This window comes from Lissotriton vulgaris, chromosome 2_1, assembly GCF_964263255.1.
Source record: "Lissotriton vulgaris chromosome 2_1, aLisVul1.2, whole genome shotgun sequence".
Lineage (NCBI taxonomy): Eukaryota > Metazoa > Chordata > Amphibia > Caudata > Salamandridae > Lissotriton > Lissotriton vulgaris.
The window spans coordinates 870,288,047-870,295,095 of record NC_141687.1 but is presented as its reverse complement, the minus strand read 5'-3'; positions in this window follow the sequence as shown (position 1 = coordinate 870,295,095).

Genomic DNA, 7,049 nt, shown 5'->3' with positions numbered 1-7,049 from the left:
CCACTTTTACATCATATGGGTTCTCCTTACCCAGGAGCTAGTGCAATCACAGTCACAAGAGTGTAGAAGGACTGTGAGGGCCGAAGACCCTATTGTTAATATCTAGTGGGTGATGTCAGTGTAATAGGACAACTGAAAAAAGCAGTGCAAATATGTGATTAGTGATGGAATAAAATTGGGTAAGACTGAGTAGAAGTGAAAATTTTTAATGGTTTCTCTCAGCTCCCCAAACGTAAAAACAATGGTGAATAAACAGATTTGACAAAATATCTGTTCAGCAAATAGTGGTCAACATGTTTCTGCATAGATGGAAAGTACCAATGCATTCATCAGGACCTAGGTGTTGCTACTGCTGTTGAATTAGTGAAAAATATAAAGATAAAATGGAATCATATCACCTGTTTTTCAGGTTCTGAAACTCCGCCACAATCTAAAATATCGTCACATCAAGAGGGAAGAAAGTAAAAAGAGACACACATTTTTTTGAAAAATACACTCATCAGTAATTGTATTTCTTTAGCGAATATTCATTAATCAGCTTTTAATCATGTCATATGTGTATGTATCAACATGTTGCCACTCACCCAGTTCATGTGGGGATCGCACCTAACCTCACCTGGCTGCAGCTCAGGTAATGAGGAGCACCGCTCTGTTTTAAAAAAAAATATACATATATATATACGTAAGCATTCAACTGTTTATCCCATGTAGAAGTGAGAATCAACCTTACTGAAAGGTATTCAGAATCAAATTCCAAAGACACTAGGATCGCATGTAGTGTCTTCTATGCGTCATGATATATATGATCTAGTCTAGATGATACAATCCTCATCCCACAGACTCCGAAGGGCCTTCAAAATCTGGTGAACTCATTTTATGGTTACTGTGTAAAGAAGGTGTTGGAAATAAATTCTTCTAAAACAAAATATATGTCAATAAATCCACAAAAGTCCTTTAGGAAGAATTTGTCCTTAAACAATCAAAAATTGGAATATGTGGGGAGTTTCAACTATCTAGGTATTACAATGGATAGTAATCGCTCATGGAAGGGACACCTGACAAAAAGTAGGTTGGCTTATAAGCAAAACTCGATGCCCAGTCTAAAAGTGCACGGAGCTAGTTATTCCAAAGCCATTACGCCGGCACTGGAAGTATTCAAGGCAAAGGCCCAATCAGCTGCACTTTACGGTGCTGAGGTCTGGGGGCATTGCTGTAAACATAATTTTGAACGGGAAGAAAAACACTTTTTGCGCAGGCTACTAAAATTACCAACTAGAACCCCTCTAGTTCCAGTATTTTTGGATTTGGATTTTAAGCGGACAGATTACCAAGCAGCTCTTAGGCCATTGCTGTACTGGGTAAGGTTATGGTCAACCCAGGAGTTGTGTAACTATAAAAATGGACTGATCGCAGGGTGTACGCACCGTACACCCAGCGAACATGGGGTACGGTGCATACACCCCAAGATCGCGGGGGTACGCACCATACCCCAGCTATCATGGGGTGTACACACCGTACGGTGTGTAAGTGATTGTGTGCTTTTCCGTACAAATCGCCCTTACCTGACGTGGACCGTACGAATCTCGTCCTCATACCCCGGTCCGGATCGTACACCCCATGATCGCAGGGTACGCACCATACCCTGGGGGCCGTTCCGTACCTGTTTTGGGCGAACTCTGCTTTTATGGCTGTTTTTAGCTCCCGTAGAAAAAGGGTCGTACGGTGCGTACCCGACACAAATCGTACTTGCCGGGTCAGAAAAAGCAGCCGCGAACCATAAAGATGTCGCGTACAGCGGGTTCCGAGGGAGATTTGTATGGGGATTTCATTTGTACGGTCTCTGTACGATTCGTACGGAGTCCAGCTCCTGGTACGAATCGTACTTCGTTGTACGTACGGGGGACGTTGCAGGGTACGATTCGTATGGGAAAGACGCTCCGAACGGCTATTCGGAGCGGTTTTTCTCGAATCAGAATCAACCTCTAAATGTTAATATACATTGTGACTGTTTGTGAGGAGATGCCTATTTGATGCGGGACAATGGACATTTGTTCTACATCAAGGATGTGAGGTTGTACTCGTACATTGTCATCTCACCATTTTTCTCTCTGTTTTTATGGTGCATTTTCACACAGGACGCGTGGTAATTGCAGACCTGTTGCTGATTATCGCTGATTTTTGTCTCACAGTTTGGGACATCAGCACTTTTTTTCGCGTTCGTGCTTTGCATTTTTGCGGCATTGCGTTGATTTTTACACAGTCTTTTAACACGTTATCGTGAGACTGTAGCGTGGTATCACCGTGTTGAGAATACCACATTAACACGCTGTTATTTTCCCGCGATAGACTGCGATTATTATCACACATTCTTGAGAATATCCCCCATAGTGTTTTGTGTTCGATCCTAGCTTTATTCCAGGAGATCTCTACAATGACAGTGGACAAATGGAAATCCCTAAAACTAGCCACTGACTATCTCAGAGACCACAAAATATCATACCATTGGGAATTTCCAAAAAGTCTTCTGTTTGGCTGTAAGGAGTATAAGGAGAACTCCTCACATTCTCAGATGGTTTATATAACATTATAAACTTTCTCCATGAGGACCCTAATGGAGACTAAAGTGATAAACACCATGTAGGGGCCCTACAGGATGTGGTCTGGTGGGATGATACCCTTCTCAGCCCTGAGCAACTGGTGTCATTGTAGAAGCTGGTATGGTGCACACTTCCTTGCTCATTTTTCTTGGCCCCCTTTTGTCATGGATGTCTCACAAAGGTGAGGACAGCACCTTAATAAGGGGGCCCTTTTGTATTGTTTCCAAGATTACTGAGTACTATATAGTTTTGTTTTTCTCCAGGTCTGGCCACAAACTTGGTAGCTTACAGTGCAGCACCATGGGTTGATCCCTTCAGTACCTCTCCTGTCAGGGAGGGGTGGGATATGGCCTGGCTTGTAGTTCTCTACTAACCATCCTGATGCCGAGTACCCTATAGACGCTGAACATTGAAACCCTAAATGTGCAGGGCCTGAACTCCCTGGTTAAGAGAAATTGTTGGTTCATTGGCTTCATTTGAAGAGAGTAGATACCAAACTCTTATAAGAGACTCCCCTTCTAGCCACTGACACTAAACGGTGTTCCTAACAGTACTTCCTCCAACAATTCCACTTTACTGCCATGACCAAAACAAAGGGCTTAGCAATCCTGATAGGAGCGTCTGTCTCCTTTTGGCTGGACTCCACCCATTGAGACTGAGAACGAAGGCGGCTCACGATAGAAGGGAGCATTGGAGAAAACGACGATGGACTTGGTCTATTGCCCTAACGAAAATAAGGAACGTTTTTTGCCTGGCTGTACCCCTGCTTGACCTAACACTCAGGCGAGAAACTGTGGGGGGAGACATTCACGTGGCACTACAGCATAGATCACACCTCACCTGGCAAACATTGACCCCTCCATCCTACCTGAGTCTGGGCCTCAATGACTTGAAATTGATAGACGTTTGGCGCATGTAGGAGAAAGGGACACAATTTCGATATACACCGATCACACTTTAGGATTAACTTCATATTTGTTTTCCCATCAGTCTCTCCCTAGATAATATCCTCAATAATAGGTACCCAAGTTCTGTCTGGCCACGCACTGGTATTAATATCAGCCCACATAGCTTCCCCAGACGATCCGCCATACAGACCTAGGAGGATGAATGAGATAGCGTTCTGTGGCCTGGTCCTTCAAGACAATGTGTGAGAAACAGTTGATAATTATTTCAAAGAGAACAAGACTGAGTAACTGCAATGGGCAGCTATATGGGGTACCACTAAAGTGGTAATTAGAGGGGAATTTATCAACCATACCTCTGGTTTCTTGAGGCTCTTCTGGACAAAACACCTAGAATTAGAGGCTGAAATAGCAGGACTAGAGGTGTACTTACAAATCGAATACTGTTCTAGGACCCAGAGGACATTACAGGAAGCCAGGGAAAAGCTAGAAGCTGCCTGACCAAGAATGCCACTCACAAATTGTTCAAGACAAAACAACTATATTATGAGAGGGGGGACAAGGCCGACTGTCTGTTGCCTTACAAGATACGAGCACGTAGACTAAGAAACCACATATGCTCGATGGTAGACATTCCGGATAATCTGCAGATGACAAGACCATGGGATCTTAGAGACCTTCACACAGTATTACACCATTTTGTATAGCCAAGAACATTACTCCTTCGAAGTACAAGATGAATAGCTGGTGGAAATCTCTTTGCCAGAGCTTGATCAGGAGGTCAAAGACAAACTGAAACAACACATAATTGAGAAACTAAAACTGTTAGCCATTAAAACTCTCCAGAATAAAATGGCACCGGGCCCAGTTGGGTTTCCAAACTCCTTTTACAAGGCCTTCACCGGACTGCTGGCTCCCCACCTGACTATAGTGCATAACTTGTTCCTGCACTGTCGAAAGGTGACCCCGCGATGATGGAGTCCTACCTTATGTTGATTATTAAGCCAGAAAGGGATCCCCAACAGAGGGTATCGTATCACCTGATCACACTCCTCAATAATGACATGAAAATTCTCGTCAAACTTTTGGTGTGCCACTTAAGAGAGGTCTGGCCACGACTGGAATCCCCTTACCAGTCAAGGTTTGTCAGGAACAGACAGACAGGAGATAACCAACAAGCCCTAAATATGGTTGATAAGGCCATTACAACGGATATGCAAATCCACCTTCTCTCGCTTGATGCAGAAAAGGCTTTTGACCACATGGACTGAAGATTGTTCACCTCTTTTTTGACAGCCTTGATTTTCAATAAATGTCCAGCATGTGGTGGTAAAGTGTTTACAAAAGATGACTATGATATGTGTGTGGTCTGTCTCCCTGAAACGTGTTCCATCTGATTCTGTAGCCAGCTCATCTGCAGATTGATTTGTTTTCATCAGTATTATTGGAATCTGCTCTGTTAAGTGTTTCACCCACTGGCAATCTCATATCTTCTATTACACTACAACCCCAGAGGTGTAAATAGTCATCTTTGAAACTCTTCAAAGCCTCAACCTCGCCCAGTAATTCTTTGAGTTCCTGAACTTTTGGAATCGATGATGGTGATTTTCAGTCAACTCTTATTCTGTTCATCTAGTAAAAATAAAAAAACGATAATAGAAGTAACTTTGTCCTGCAGATTCTGATCCAATTTGTTTTTTTAAAGAATCATTCGACAGACTCAACTATTTTGTGGTTGCTCTGCAAAGAAGAAATGTAATGCAATAGATTCGAGTTCATCAAATCAAGGCCTCTGCAAAGAGTAGGAAATGGGATGCTTTTGAAAGGCATATGTTCCAGACATCATCTGGGAATGTCAAGGCTCCACTTTCCTCCTCCTTTAACTGTAATTATGATCAATCCTTGGGAGATTCGTGGAACCAATTTGTGGAACTTATTCCAAGAGACAAGAAAAGACTTTCAGGAGATGAAAGAAGGGCTGACCTCCCTTGACAGTCTTATTAATCTAGGGAGTAATATAGCTGACATCTGCCTTGCAGCATCCTTTATATGCTCAAATTAAAACGCCTGACCCCCTCAAGCGCAATAGAAGATACTAGAATTACCATTTAATCGATCTGTGTTTTTCAGGTCTCACTCTGATAAAAAGATGAGAAGCCCCAAGGTCAGTAGGATTGAAATAGAGGAAAGCATTCCTAAAAGTTCCCTTTCAAATCTATTGCAAGACCAAGCAACATCAATATATTTGATTCTGCAAAAGGGAGCTGTGGGACCAAAAACAACAGAAAAAGACTCAATCCTTTCAGCGCCAGAAGTCTTCCAGGGGCAAAAGGAATTATCAACAACCTTCACTGCCACAGGGAACCCCACCACAAAGCTGAGATTATCCTGCTGCTCACAATTATTTGCACCCCAGACTGCAGGAGTATTTACAACAATCTCTTGCATGGTAAAAGAATCCCAGAGGTGCTAGGTATTGTGCATAATAAGTGCAAAATAAGGTTAAACAAATTCCACTAGTGAAGAAGAATCTTTCAATGCTGCATTAGTGATTCAAGAAACAATATGCTTGTTGGAGAAGAGTGCTCTAGTGCTTGTTCCAAGATGTCAGTGGAACAAAGGGGTTTGGCCAAATATTAGACCTTGGGAAGGCACAAAAAATGGGTCAAGAAGGAAAAATTCCTTTCTCTCTAACAAGGGGATGGGATGTGTTTCTCGGATCTGCAGAAAGCTTATTGTTATGTGCGGATCTGCATTAAGCACTGGAAGTTCTTGCATTTAAAAGTTGGCAGCATGTATTATCTATACAAAGTACTGCCTACCGGGCTAGGACCACCTCTCACAGCATTCTCAAAATCATAGCAGTGGTACCAGCTGTTCTTTGCAGACAATGGGTCTTCATTTATCCTTATCTGCGTGATTGGTTGATCAAGGCAGTCATGTCAGGAACCTCTGTGTGATCTCAAACTGACAATCAACCTCCTTCAAGATCTGAGGCTTCACATCATCTTCAAGAAGTCAACACTCATGCCAACTCAGTCCAATATTTTGGTACGAATCTAGACATAAGGTTAGGAAAAGTTTATTTTCCAGAAGAGGTTTGCCTTTATGTAAGAAACCCCTTCAATTTCAAGGAAAGCAGGGCAGCAGGGCGACTTACAAGACCTAGAGCATAGGTGGCAGAAGTCAGGAAATTAAGTCAACAAATATCAGATTTCGTCCTGCAATCCCTGAAGTGGTGGTGTTAGAGGGAGAAAACCTCTTGACAGGTGGTGTTCTGTTTTGTTTGTCTGTTCCATCACAGGCTGTGATCACAGAAATACATTGCGGAAACGTAGGGGGTACTTGCATCGTTTACATCACAAGGTGTGCGATTTCTTACAGAGACATTTTACTGTATAATATGGTGGGAGTTGAGACTGGTGCATCTGGGTCCAGTGACTGAGTGTTACTTCGACAGATAAAGAATATATCCACAAAGTACAATCAGTGTGGGACAAAATCCAGAGTTCTCTCTCAAGAAGCTCAGAACAGCTGGCTTTGGATC